The sequence below is a fragment of the Mytilus californianus genome, unplaced genomic scaffold (assembly GCF_021869535.1).
Source record: "Mytilus californianus isolate M0D057914Y unplaced genomic scaffold, xbMytCali1.0.p SCAF_10, whole genome shotgun sequence".
Lineage (NCBI taxonomy): Eukaryota > Metazoa > Mollusca > Bivalvia > Mytilida > Mytilidae > Mytilus > Mytilus californianus.
This window is the reverse complement of record NW_026262582.1, coordinates 18445566-18459904: the sequence shown is the minus strand read 5'-3', so window position 1 is coordinate 18459904 and position 14339 is coordinate 18445566. Positions and strand designations below refer to the sequence as shown.

Below are 14339 nucleotides of genomic sequence, written 5' to 3'. Positions count from 1 at the left end.
GATATAATAGCGACAACCAACGGCAACCACTAAATTACAGGCTCCGGACTTGGGGCAGGCACATACAGAATGTGCCAAGGACAAGTATACTATTAAAGTCATATATTGTCTGACATAAAACTCGTATAGCTCTTCACGTATTTCGATCTTATACATACATCCTTGACCTTTAAATGTTTAAGTTTGATCTTTCCTGGTAAAGGTAAATTAAGAAAAAAACGCTTGGGGACGCACGGAATTGATATTGCTTAATTCTCATTATTTTGTTTTAGAGAAGACCATATATGTTAAAAAAATTGTTTATCATTCGTTGTCACTTTTCTGGTTTGACAATAAAATGTGTTAAAAGCCTTTAAAGAAGATTAGGGATATACGTTACAATTGTCGATACAATGTATCATTTTACATTGTTTTTAAGGTACTGGTTTTAGATCTAATAGGACCATAATATAGACGCAATCGTGAAGGGTAGAAAGCAAAACTTAGATAAGAAGTGTTACAACAGGACTAATGTCGGAAGAAGACAATTTCAAAGCACATATGCAGTTTGTCCCAGAGGATAAGATGGTATATTGTGGAATTGAGAAAGTTGGGTCCACATTTTGGCAACGTCTCATTCAGTTACTCTATAAACATGAAATTGGAAGTCCGTACTCGATTAAACCTCGGGATTGTACGAACAACTATAAATCTTTCAAATCTCAGAAGCTGGATGATAACCATGATAAATTTAAAAGAAATTCCAAATTTCTATTCGGTCGAGATCCCTACTCAAAATTATTATCCGGGTACTTAGACAAGATTTTTCCCCTAACCCATATTATTTGAATTTAATTGGGTCAAAAGCTGTGGCGTTTACACGAAAACAGAAAAACCACTGTGAACACGACGTTACGTTTCCTGAAATGGTGGAATACTTCATACACACTGAAGAACGGAATAAAGATCGAGAAGGACATTTTTACCGGCAGCGGACCATTGTCGGCCATGTCTTGTACAGTATGATTACATTGGTAAAATAGACATTAATAGATGATGTGTATTTTATTTTAAAAGAATTTGATCTTGAAACCTATACCTCTGTTTTAAAAGATTTTAAAGGGATCCCATTTCAGAGTCAATCTCAGACACCCACCAAACTTTTAGAGAGACGTGTGCAGCACATTTACTAGATGTTTAAGTGTATACGGGGGATTGAAAAGATATTGAGAAAATAACAAATACGTGGAATCATTGAAGAAAACATTTAATTTCCGTTTTCTTCAAAAGTTTCAACCAAATTAAAACCTAACGCGGCAATTTTAAAAACGCCACAAATAATGCTCACATTAATGAATCTAAAGACAAAGTATAATTTGAAAGAGCAAAAGCGAAAATATCTTAGAAGCGCGTACAATCGGATACCGATAGCCACAATGAATAAGTTGCAGAAAATATTTCAAAATGACTTTCAAATTTTTGGATATGATAAAAGACCAGATTATTTATATCAATCGCGACAAAAAAATACTGCTTCACATGAAGCAAATGTGTACAAAAGGTAATTTAAAATCAGCACTCGTAGAGAAGATGGAAATAAATGATCAATCTTGAAAAAATCATCTTGGCCTCCCTAAGAATCATTATCAAATGGTCGTCCCCTTTTGATAAAATATATTTATTCCAATCGATTTTGTGTTCGTTTTTTATTTACAATTGTCACACGCCTACATGTATGTTTGTGTTTATATGACCATAACGATTAACAAATAGAATTATCGCCAATGTACATATAAAATCATTTAGCATCGTCATTTGGTCTCAGAATGATTTTTAAGCAAGTACCTCAGGTAATTATAATTCAAAACTATACCAAGACAACCAGCATTGTATACATGTGACATGTAGCTAACTTAACCAAGAACATTTTACCCCTTCCTCGAAATTTCGTTTTCTCTATAATATAATCCACATGCGCTTGGGGAATGCCTCTATTATATGGAAAATAATAATTGAGGGTCAAAATTTGTAAACTATATTGACGGGCTTCAAAAATGCTACGCTATATTGTTCTTTTTAATTTTCATTTTCTAATATGAAATACTTGTAAAATAAATATATAGTAATGAATTTCATTCATTACTTCATTGTCTTAATAAAGTTTACAGTTCGAAAGTTGAATGGATTATTTACATCAGGGTTTTTGTACAAATCATGTGGAATGCACTGAAGTTCTAATTTTTTCTTTATCAATGGATGTTTCGCCGTCGAAGGCAGTGACTACTTGTAACCAATGGCTAAATGGTTGACAAAAAATTCAACCTGTTCTTTTGCGCATGTTTTGAGTTTTGTTTTGTCCCTTCGGATTTGGCCTTTGATTTACCCATACGGTCTGTTTAAGAATTATGCGGTCTAAACTGTAGGCCTTAACAAATTGTTTGCAGTCGATCTATGGCATTTTAGTATATTTAAAATACATTTATGGGGCGACTGTCCGCCATGTCATCCGAAAACTTGACTTTGCAGTCGTATATACCTGCCTCGCAAATGGCGTTGCGTAATGACATTTTATTGACGTGGAGTTGTCACTACAGGTTGATCTGGTCATGGTGGTCGTTAACAAACCCCGTCTGTCTGTTCTGTTGTAGAAAAGACTGTAAGAGGAGATTCTGACGTGGAATTGTCTAGAAACAACATGTTGAATTATTCCTACCTGCAACATTCTTATGACCTGATTCAGATTTGCATAGCTTAGACTCGACAATATGGAAAAAAGCGACATTTTTTGAATGATTTAAGTGGGAGCTTGGATTCAAAGAAATTATTCGCGAAGAAAAAAACTTTAAAAAAATTATGCACTGGTTTCAAATTTCGCTTTTAGGAATTCGTGCGATGTCAATAATCCGGTATGTTCAATTACCTCAGGTAAGGCAGGCATTGTTTTTTTTTATAAACAGATAGAGGTATTGTAAGCATGAACAGCAATTATATATCAGTCAGAAGAAGATTATTCATGATTTGGTAAAAAAAAAATCACCAAATTGTATGTTGCGGTTTTATTCATAATTTGGTAAAACAAAATCACCAAATCTTATGTTGCGGTTTTAAAGTCCGTCAGTATACTGGTAATGTAAAATTGTATGGAAAAGAGCAAGAGAACATTAAGTTAGTGAAAATAGATTAAAATATTACGGAATATTTATTTAGAAAAATTTAAACACGAACATAATAGAAAAAGGGGGGGTCCCTTACTCAAGCGCCTGTGATAAAATCTTGTATCGAGATGTGTTAAAAACGTTAATAAAACAGCAGCTAGCCGATAACAAAAATCAACAAGACCGACGAGATATTTGTACTAATAACTTACACAATCATAACCTGAATTGTATTATCTATCAAAAGGTGGAAAAAGTAACACACTTTTTGTATTTTATAAGGAGATATGGTAGGATTACCATTGAAAAAACTGTCCAAATAACGTAGATTTTAGAAATCATAGGTCACCGTAAGGCCTTCAACAAAGTGCAAAAGCCATAGGAGCCCAGACTTGACAAAATGTGAAACATTTCAAATAAAAAACGGCCTGATTTATCAATAAACGAAAACCAGATAATAAAAATAATGGCAACTGAATTACCGGCTCTTGGCTTGAATAAACGAACAGAATGTGACAAGGACAAGTGCATTAAGTCATATATTGTCTAATATAAGCGTCATATAGACTATAGTTCTTCGCTTGGTTAAGTCTTATACATTATTTTATGTTCTTTTTCACGGGTTCAACCGAACATAAAGCATTTCTTTTCTATACAAGGCTCAATGACACAAAACAAAAATATTCTATGGGATATATGTTTGCATCATCCAGTCGAGAAAAAGGGCGAAAGAGTGCATATCAGATGCCAAGGTTTTTAGAAACAGAAAGTCTTTTTTCAATACTGTCTTTCACATATCCGTCTTTAGCATTTTCGGATCGCCAACGACCATGAAAAGCCTATCTGAAACACACTTGTTTGCGGCTTGAGTAGCGCCTCCGCTTCGTAAACTATATAAACCAAATTGCTTTTTGTGTAACCCTATTGCCCTCAAAGCTTCAAGAAGAATTTCTCTGGCTCTAGTATAATATAAGGGCTAAATAACTTTACTCAATACTAAAGTATCTTTTTTGGACTGTAAATAACGAAAAATGTACTCCGATGAATTAATCTTAAGACTTTGCAAGTCACAATAATGTTTTAAAAAATTAACAGGACAAGTCGGCATATCCGTAATTGCTATCATAACTATACTACCTTGTCTGTAAATATCGGTCTTGCTATTGTGAACTATAATTACAACGTGTGTATTATGAAAACTGATATCACTCATTCTCATATGCGAGAGTTCTTTGTATCTAAAAATTTCCAACATAAACCAATAATAACATACAAAGTAACCTACAGTTGGACAGATTAGATTTATCATGATACAGGTTAAATAGTTTAACAATCAGCTGTGATTGGTTCTTTCTTTTGTATGGGTTTCGCTAGAATTCTTTTTCTCCCTTCTAAGACAATGTTGGACAGCGAACTGCAACAAGGGTTTGGATATAAAAACAGTTCGTGATACCACTTAATTGCGCAAAAGTTAGAATTAAGTACGGACACTGAACAAGCTGATTGTATTAAATCTGTGAGATACAAGGAAACCGTAGATACATCCGCTGGCAAAAACTTTAAATTGTACTTTCTGCACCAAAGTTTGAATTTATTAAAATATAAATCGTATTTCTTGTTTGTGGAATCTGATTTACTCTTTTTAGCCATATCCATAACTGCAAAAGCGGTATAATGTAACCCAGGTTTGCGCGAGAGTTTGTAGATATCTTTCCATTCCTTACTCAAAAGGATCTGCAAAGGAAATGGAGAGATATGCAATATCCTTCAAGGACAGAAAATCACGGCCAGGTCCGTGACACAAGCGGCCAGGTCCGCATATAAAGCACGTGTACACTGTACAATCTAAAGTCACAATATCAAAAAACAAAGGGCGGCAAGGTCCGAATAAAGAAATTTTCACTCAAAATTCATTCATTAATTTTTGGCATCAAGTTTCAATACAAGCACATTTGAAATAAACATGTTTTTGATGAAAACCGAATTCTCAGCAGATCCCCTGTTGACAAAATTACATAATTGAATATGATTTACAGTGTGAGCTATTAAAGATACAGTCGACACCAGCCAATTATTATCGCTTGACCAATTAAATGTGAAAGCATCGATACCTTTGGTTAAAGGATAAAAAAAAACTTTGAATTATACCTTGGGAGTTTAGCATTTTTACTGTCAGCAAATCGATCTATGCTAAAAGGTCCCCATATTTTATTAAAATAATGGAAAATTCTGTCCGACACCGACCAATCGTCAAAATCAAAGATTTTACTATACTGATCCGCGGTAGTATTCAAAATTCTTGGTATCCATTCAATTTTTAAACGAGTTTTGTATACAAAAATAAAAAATCTCCATAGCTTGATTGTGCAAATCCTATTTCATACTGCCAACTTCAGATATGTGAGCTACGTTTTGGTTATTAGTGAACAGTTTTACAAATTTATTTTTAAAATGATCTGGAAAGCTTTTCAAAGTCAAAATCACTGCCTTTAGGTCTCTCCAAGTGGAACTTTTGAGCTTTTGTTCGTTTGTCCACATCTGATGCGCAATTTGATCAGAAAAATGCACAATGTAACCAGCGCCCGCATATGAACTGGCATCAGTATAGGCTAACCTCTCGGGAATTCTCTGTATTGGTGCTAACACGCAATTATGTAAAGATTTTAGTGTAGAATGCCAAAATTCTAGCTCTTTAATAGACATAAGATCTAACTTAACTCTAGAGTCCCAAGAGGATCGCTCGTTTACTAAGTGATGCAAATGTCTTGTCATAATTCTACATATATTACCTAGTGCGGGTGATATTGCAATGATTTTACCAATTACCACTGTAACTTTCCTTGCAGTCGTATTACAAGGATTTACAAGTACTAAGGCAATAAAATTCTCAATATTCAACATTTTCTTTTCGGGTACGCTTAAAATACCCCTATGTAAATCCCATACAAAACCAAGCCAATCTAAACTTTTTTGTGGCTTCCACACACTTTTTTCATAATTTGGCAAAAAAACCAGCTGACAATAAATAAAGGCAATAGTAGTATACCGGTGTCCAAAAGTCATAAATCGATTTAGAGAAAACAAATCCGGGTTACAAACCAACATCGAGGAAAACACATCAATTATAAAAGGAAAACAAAGGAACAACAGGAACACCGAAGTGCAACAAAAACAAACGCCAACACACATAGAAACGAAATATTTGATAACAACTGCCATATTCCTCACTTGGTACAGGACATTTCAAGAAAAAATGGTGGGTTGAACCTGGTTTCATGGCATGCCAAACCTCCCGGTTTATGACAATGTTAAAAAAATATCGCTAAAACACTACGTGACAGAAATACAGCACAACCAAACGCAAGAACATTCATAATAGAGGAACGCTCAAACAAATAATATAATAGTCGACACAACCTACAAACCACAGAACAACAACGAACAATAAGTCTGTCAATACTTCTTTTGACACTTTTAAACATAATTCTTCAGTATCTTCAAATCCGAGTCCATCATCTAGATATACAATTATTTTGAATCATTTACTACGCCAATATTTTACTAGAGGGCGTACCAATTAAGAGAAAATGTAACAAGCTGAGATCAGCCGAAAGGGTAAAGCTGTAAACGTGTAATATTTAAATTAGCTGTCACTATTCCATGAGAGCCCAAGCCACTTTTGTGATTCAACATGCATACCTATATGATGGTACCCGTGTCTCAAATCAAACTTAAATGCACAATGTTTATTTGGTACATACGTTTTGACCTCTTTTACACCCTCATATTTTAATTTAGATAACACTTCGTATTGATTCACGTGTCTAAGGTCAAGAATCAGCCTTTCCTTGCCAGTCGAGTTGACCGACACCAATAAAGGATTAAAAACAAAAGGGACAGTGCTTACATCCTTAGCGACTCCCGTGCATACCAAATCTGCAATTGCACGTTTAACAAAATCTTCGTGTTCAAACGCCGATTTATTGTTATTCAAAAATACAGAAGGAGGTGTATCGGTAAATTTAAAAAATAGCCATATTCAAGTAAAGGTAAAACTAATTCTTTTAAACTATCAGCCAATAAAGGTTTTTCTTTCCAAAATTGTAAGCTATTATATAATCGACCTTTTACATTATAAACTTGTACTGACTCATTCTTATACTCGTATGTGTCTAAACATAAATTACAGTCAATCAAAGATAATACCTCATTTGGAACTGCTGGTGTTGTTAGACTTGTTGGCTTTTTCTGGACAGTTAGACGACCAGTGTCCTGTGGCACCACAGTAATAGCAGATGTCTTGGGGAAATGGTCCTTTCCTTGCTCTGAAGTTTGTGGGACTGGATCTTGGACATTACATCTTTGTGTTGTTTGTGAACTATTGGTATAGCTTCTTGTTTCAGATGTTTGGCTAAAGCCACGAAAGAGTTTGTCAGCAGGAAATTTCTTCGATGTGTCTTTGGGTGTGAATGCCTTTCTTTTACGAATTGCCCTAGTTTCAGCCTGTCGTAGACGGCGCTCATCATCAGAGTTATCAGCAAGAGGGTTACCTTCATACTCGCTAACAGTGTCCCAACCAGGCTTGGCACCAATATTGACAGTTTTGTTGCAAGCAGCAATATCTTGATGGACTTTTTCAACGGTTTTTACGGCAGAGTCACGATTATTTGAAGAAATGGCGGCTTTCAAAATATCAACATCCTTGGAAACTTGGTCGTTAAATTCACACTGCTTTTTATTGCTAACAAATTTGAATTTAAAGTCAGGCTTACTTGCAGGTTGGTTTAAGGCTGGAATTTCTGCTTCAAAGACTGCGAAGATCTCCTTTTTCTGCGTTGTCTAGATGCTTGGAAAACAACGAGAAAGCAGCTGTAGGGTTGCTTGTAGGACTATCAACTTCACTCCTATGATGACTTCTTGCAGTTGCACGTTCAGGAGAACTTTGTGTTTCCTCGTCAGACATGAAGGAAAAGAAAGTCAAACAGACCATAGCAGCAATTGATAATAAACGTCTAGACTGGTTGAAATGCAAACCGTCGAATGATTTAAATTCCCGCTAAGTATGCACGGATGAATCCGCCCGTGCAAATTACTACGCATAAAAGTATTCGTTATACCTTGTAACGAAAAGAAATTTATGGCTTTCAAATGTTTGGGTTGGAGCTTTCCTGATGAAGGTAAATCCAGTAAAGAGCTTCGGACGCACGCAGTTATCACGGTGCGCTGTACCATATATGTTTTGTTTGGTTATTAGTGAGTTTAAGGAGACCTCATTAGTTACATTAGAAATTGTGAAAATTTGTAGATAAAAGGGCATACAGTAAGATTTGAACTGAAGATAGAGGCAGGATTAGATACTTTTTGTAATCTTGAATGATTGAATCATTAACTATTAAACATGTTAAAGTTTACATGTATATTATTCTGAAATGCTTTCAATTTGATATCAGATTAGTTTCATACAGGATCTAGGCATTTCAAGTCGGAATACATGCACATAGTGTAAGCTGAAAATAATTAAAGTTTTTGTTTTCAAATTCTCTAAAAATTGAAACACGGGTGTGGGTATTGAATGTACTGTAAAAGAAATGCTGAGTACATGCAATGATTTCTTTTGGGCTATGATTCTGATAGATACGTATTGTTGTGAGAAACAGGTTTTTCAAGATTTTTCTATTTAGATAAATGTTAGTATAGGTTGCACTTTATAAATACAGCTGTTACACAAACCACGCCTCTTTTGGGGAGAAATTAAATATTCATAGATATTTTGTTTTGTTTACCTACTAGTTTCCAGATATGATCTTTTTGCTTCATCTCATTCATACAAAACTTGAGAATGTTACCAGTATAAATACACATGGATAGCGGCGAAATTGAATTCTGAGGAAGACAAAAAGTGAAGGGAATGGTATTACATAACTTTAGTATAAGTTTAAAGTCTTAGAAGTTCGAAGCATATGAATGCTTAAAATATGCCGTACAGCTCTTTGTTTTGACCGTTGAAAAAAAATAGAAGTGCATATAAACTTTTCATTCTAGGATATAATTGTTTACGAAACTTCATTGTAAAAGTGGCACATTTGTAGCCGTAAAAGGAGTTCCTATCGGAAATTGCATTGTCTATATTAACAGAAGTTCAACCTATAAGATCACTGCTCTTGTTTCCAAGTCTCAATTATTTAATTACTTGTATATTTTGTGATTACTTACTCTTGTAGCTTTACATAACAAATTCTTTAATAACATGTGTTTACACTAAAGACTGAGCAACACGACCCCACCACAAACCGTAAGTGATCACAGGTGCTCTAGAATGGTAAGCAGACTTGGCGATTTTTTTCTTCTTCAGAACATTTAAAACCAACTGTACGATATGAGAATTAACTTGTTGTAGAACGCAGAAAAACATATTTGTGTGTGAAAAATAATACCACAACTTTTAAAACCGACGTAAACGAATATTTATTACCATATGATACACAATTTACATTTACGAACACTATAACTATACACAAAAACTGCTTACCAGGCGAAATGTACCTTCAGAACTTATTTTAGATAAAAATCGTAAGTTTATATTTTGTCATTGTTTGTCATTCAGAAACACTTATCTAAATCATGTCCTGCTGCACCAAATCAGGACAAAATTCCTCTGATACATGCCCTTTGTCATGACGACGTTATCACCTGGGAGTTCTAAGAATAATAATTCTGAAATCCGATATAAGATAGCTAGGTAAATTTAAAATGAACCATAATGTATATTGCTACTTATATGTAAATATATTCCTATTGATTAATGCGAAGAGGAATACTGTAATTTTTTGTGAAGAAGTAAGTATTCAAAATTTTTAAATATCAAGTATTATGGATTGGTCCGATATATAAAACGATGCAAGAAACTATGGTTATCATTTAAAGTCAATGTATTAAAATCATGAGTACCTACATTATCAGATTTTGTTTATTATTTATATCTATCAATTAAAATGTTTAGAGTCATATTCAACTATCATTTATTCAGAAGCTTTCCTTAGTGAAAAAGATGTAAGGTACATTCCAATGACAACTAAAAAAAAACGACATAAAAACCATTAGACATGTAGCAATTATTACATGTTTTTAACAATTGTAACATGAATGAAAAACATGTTGAGGGTACGTCAATGTGACAGCACTTGAGTGGTGCGTATTACGGGTAAAATATCATATCTTGATTACACACTGACCATTCCATTTTCTCAGGAAAGGTTTTTAAAACCGAGTTTATTTGATATTATTTAAATCCTAAGTGATGATACACATTTGGTTGGGTATTTAAATCTAAATTTTGGCGCATACTATTAACAGCAATCCATAAAGTTAATAAACGAAAAAACAAAATCATATCAACAATTCAAAATAAACAATACTAAATAATAAATAACGGGATATTTGTTGGCGATAATATAGAGAAAAACTGATAAATAAATCAGTAGACTGTGTTACCCTATTGAATTGAACATCAAGAATAGGAAACAGCAGTATTTCTGTAATTACATGGTTTTGCTTGTAAATAAATACCTGAAAAAGTAAGATAACTTAATAAATTAAATTGATTAGAATATTCAGATATATTAAATTCAGAAGATAAATAAAATAGATGAACAAGATGAAATATATAGATATAGTTTGTAAGATTAGTACTATAAATTAAAATGAAATAAAAACGAAATAAATACCCATATAAATATGGTCGTCCAAATGGTCTAGAGATAGGATTGTCAGGGTTTGTTCTAGGGTAGAAATGTCTGACACTGTTCTGGTGTAGAACAGTCCGACACCGTTTGAGCCTAAAACTGTCAGAATTTGTCTAGGTTGGAACTTTCCAACACTATTCTAGGTTAAAACAGAGTCTACGAGAAACTGTCCTAAAGGTGTCAAGATGACTGTTTACCCTGGACTGCTCTACACCAGTTTTTCAAAAGGTTCCTGAGCTATTTAATATAGGTTAGAACTGATTCCAAGTGTATCTCCAGTTTTGTTGGACCTGCGTTTCGACATTAGTGTAGAAGTAGCAATCATATGAACAGAAAGCCGCGTCATATTAAACAGCATAGCAGAAGACGTTTACCTTGTCGGCGCACCCTGTTCCTCTCCTTTCGAAGGTCAGGCGATTCTCTAAGCTTTATTTGTTTTCTTGGTTTGTGTGTTCAAAACAGATTTTCAAAATTTTAACATCGTTTAACTACTGTTGCAAAAAAGATGTACAAAAAATTCCGAACTCCAAGGGAAATTTAAGAAAGGGGAAGTCCATAAAAACTTACAAAATCAAACGCTATTCATCAACGGGACAAGTGAAAAACAACTGCCATATTCCTGACATGGTACATGCCTTTATTATTGAGTTGCACCTTATTTATGTCACCTCTTCACTTTGCAATAGAATATATGTATTTCACTAATTAGCGGATAGTCTTCTTGTGTATAATTTTTTTTAAATGTAAAGATTAGATAAAAGTTAAAAAGTGTCGACAAAATAAATAAAACAAAACGTTCCAACAATTTTTCAGATATAAAAAGAAATATAATGTAAAGATTTTAGCATATGGACAATAAAATTTTATTCTAAACATTGTGTGGAGTCATTTGAACAATATGAGCATAACCTTCTTTCATTCTTACTAACAATAAATCTTTCCACGAATCTGGTTTCCAACTGATAACTTGACAACAGACAAATTATCTATTGTAGTGACCTTGTTATTAGATATTAAACTAAGGAAGATACGGATTTTATATACGATTTATCTTACTGGCACTTTATCTACATGATGGACTCATTAAACATTTGTATAAATACTATCCACATAATATATCTACAGTTACAAAAATATTCGATTACATAAAAACAGCGAGTTGATTTGTTGTTTGATATTGATGATATATTTAAATAAAATATCTTTATCGATGATGCATTGAATTAAAACATTGAATGAATGTTATACGTTATTATGTAACTACGGGATTCATAATCTTAACATGAACTTTCGTATAACAATGGAACATATTAAATGACTTTGTGTGCAGTTGTAAGCAGTGAATTCGAAACCAGACACTAAAGTTTACATCGTTTTCTGACTGAGATTCAAAGAAGAGCAAATGGATTGTATTGTATTGTCTGGGGCAAAACACACGAAAGACATGGTTTCTGGTTTAAACTTTAAGAATAGTTATCAACTCTGTTACTTATTTACTTATTGTGTCATTACATACGACTGAAACTTGATTCTCAAAACTGGTGATGAATGCAAAGCATGTCTTTATTTTATGATATACGCTGAAAATATGAAGTTAACGTATATTTTTCAGAGGTTCTATGTTATTATTATTTCTCTTATTTTGTCCAAAGGTGGAGGTATGACAAGCAGAATTATTTCCAAATTGCAAAAACTTGTTTAAAACTCTCAAAACTCTGTTCATTTCATTGTGACATTCCGCGAAATTTCAAACTCAATACGAATTGCCTTCCCATACCATCTTTTCAAAAAGAAAAAGAAAAGTCGTCGCGTTAATACAATAACCATATCATATTAACTACAAGTTAGACAACAGAAGCTTAACATGTTTGCATATCAAACTTCAGTATTGTAGAACAGTGCTTTGAAAAAAAGTTTACATTTTAAACTTTCATTGTTTAAACACTTTTTGTATTTATCGAAAAATTAAACGCCATTCATGAACTGTAATATATTTAGAATGAAAAGTTGGAACATTGAAACAAGAATTTTAATGCAAATCTATATTAAGATTTTAATGGGCCAGTCATACTGGAATTAAACTTGTTACATTTGTATAAGGTCTGCTTGATTTATGCACTTGTGCACTTAATACATAATATCGCACAAAAATGCGCTTTATTAGGTCTTTCCACTTTTCCGTGGAAAAACCTATTGGTTTTGTTCTGAGATTTAATTTTTTTCTTCCGCCACATTTTGTTCGTGCGTAGTATTGTGGTTTCGCAAGATGTCGATTAGATTTTTCGCATATGATATCGAACAGTTATTGCGCTTTTGAAACTGACCCTGTTAAACCGTACACTTTACGTTGTAAGAGTTATCTCCCCGAACACTGTTTTTCTTGTGTCCACTACTCCTTCGCAACCGTAAAAGATTACGACAAATTTATTTTACCAAAGTGCTTGCTATATCTTCAAGATGATGAGTCGGTTTGCACCAAAGTACTCCGGAGTCTCCATATGATTGTTATTTCCCCTTATGTATTTGATATAAGTGATATGCATATAAACTCATACACCGTAAGCCGTATAAACCTAGAGTCGCTTTATTGAAGGTCCTTGGGTCCCAACTTAGAAAATTAGGTCAAGGTCAAAGGTCAAGGTCATGTTCTAAATTTTGACATTCATTTCAAACTGCTTTTACTCAGAGAAAAGTTAGGGGTAAAATTAAAAAAAATGTGAGCAAAATGTTAGTCACGACATTATTTAAGTCGAGAGTATTTGTCGAAATGATACACGTAGTATTTTGGGGGTTTTCATGCCACTGAAATGGAAAAATGAACAAATTAACTAATTATAGCTTTAAACTTTACAGCTCTCATGATGCGTACATGCAATTTATCTTTGTAAATCATCCAATGCCCACATCTACCCATCTAGCCCCCCCCCCCCCCCCCCCCCCCCGCCCCCCCCCCCCTTTTTTTTTTAGAAATCCCATTTCTATTTTATTATAAAAATGCTAATCCTTCTTTTTTTTATGTTACATATCTTTCTGAAATAAAAATCTATTCCTGCAAAATAAAATCTGCTCCAAATCATGTACATGTATTTCTGAAAATTAATCGATAAACGTATTGTTAAAGTACTATAACGCCAGCATTATTTTTGTGTGCATGCAATGAATGAGTCGACCAGTGGTCAGCGCTCGGACAATAGTTTACCTGTAAACTAAATCGAGAAAATATATTTTCCGTTAGCAGTATAAATCACGTGCAGTCCGCTTGACGTTCCAATCTGGATTGAGAAATTAAAATCAATGGCGTAGAAATCCCTCAAAAGTTCGTAAATAGTAGTAAAATCCTAGAATCAAATTTCTAAGCATGCATTAAAAAACAAATCTGTGTTCCCGTAAATATATGTACGAAAAAAGCATGCATGATCCGACATCAATGACCTGTAAATGAAAGAAAATTTAAATCCGTTAG

At 33.6% G+C, this 14339-nt stretch overlaps 1 pseudogene; it reads left to right on the top strand.

The window, feature by feature from the left end:
* Positions 1-510: 510 nt before the first annotated feature.
* LOC127718699 (carbohydrate sulfotransferase 11-like) lies at positions 511-7423 on the top strand (annotated as a pseudogene).
* The last annotated feature ends 6916 nt before the right edge of the window (positions 7424-14339 follow it).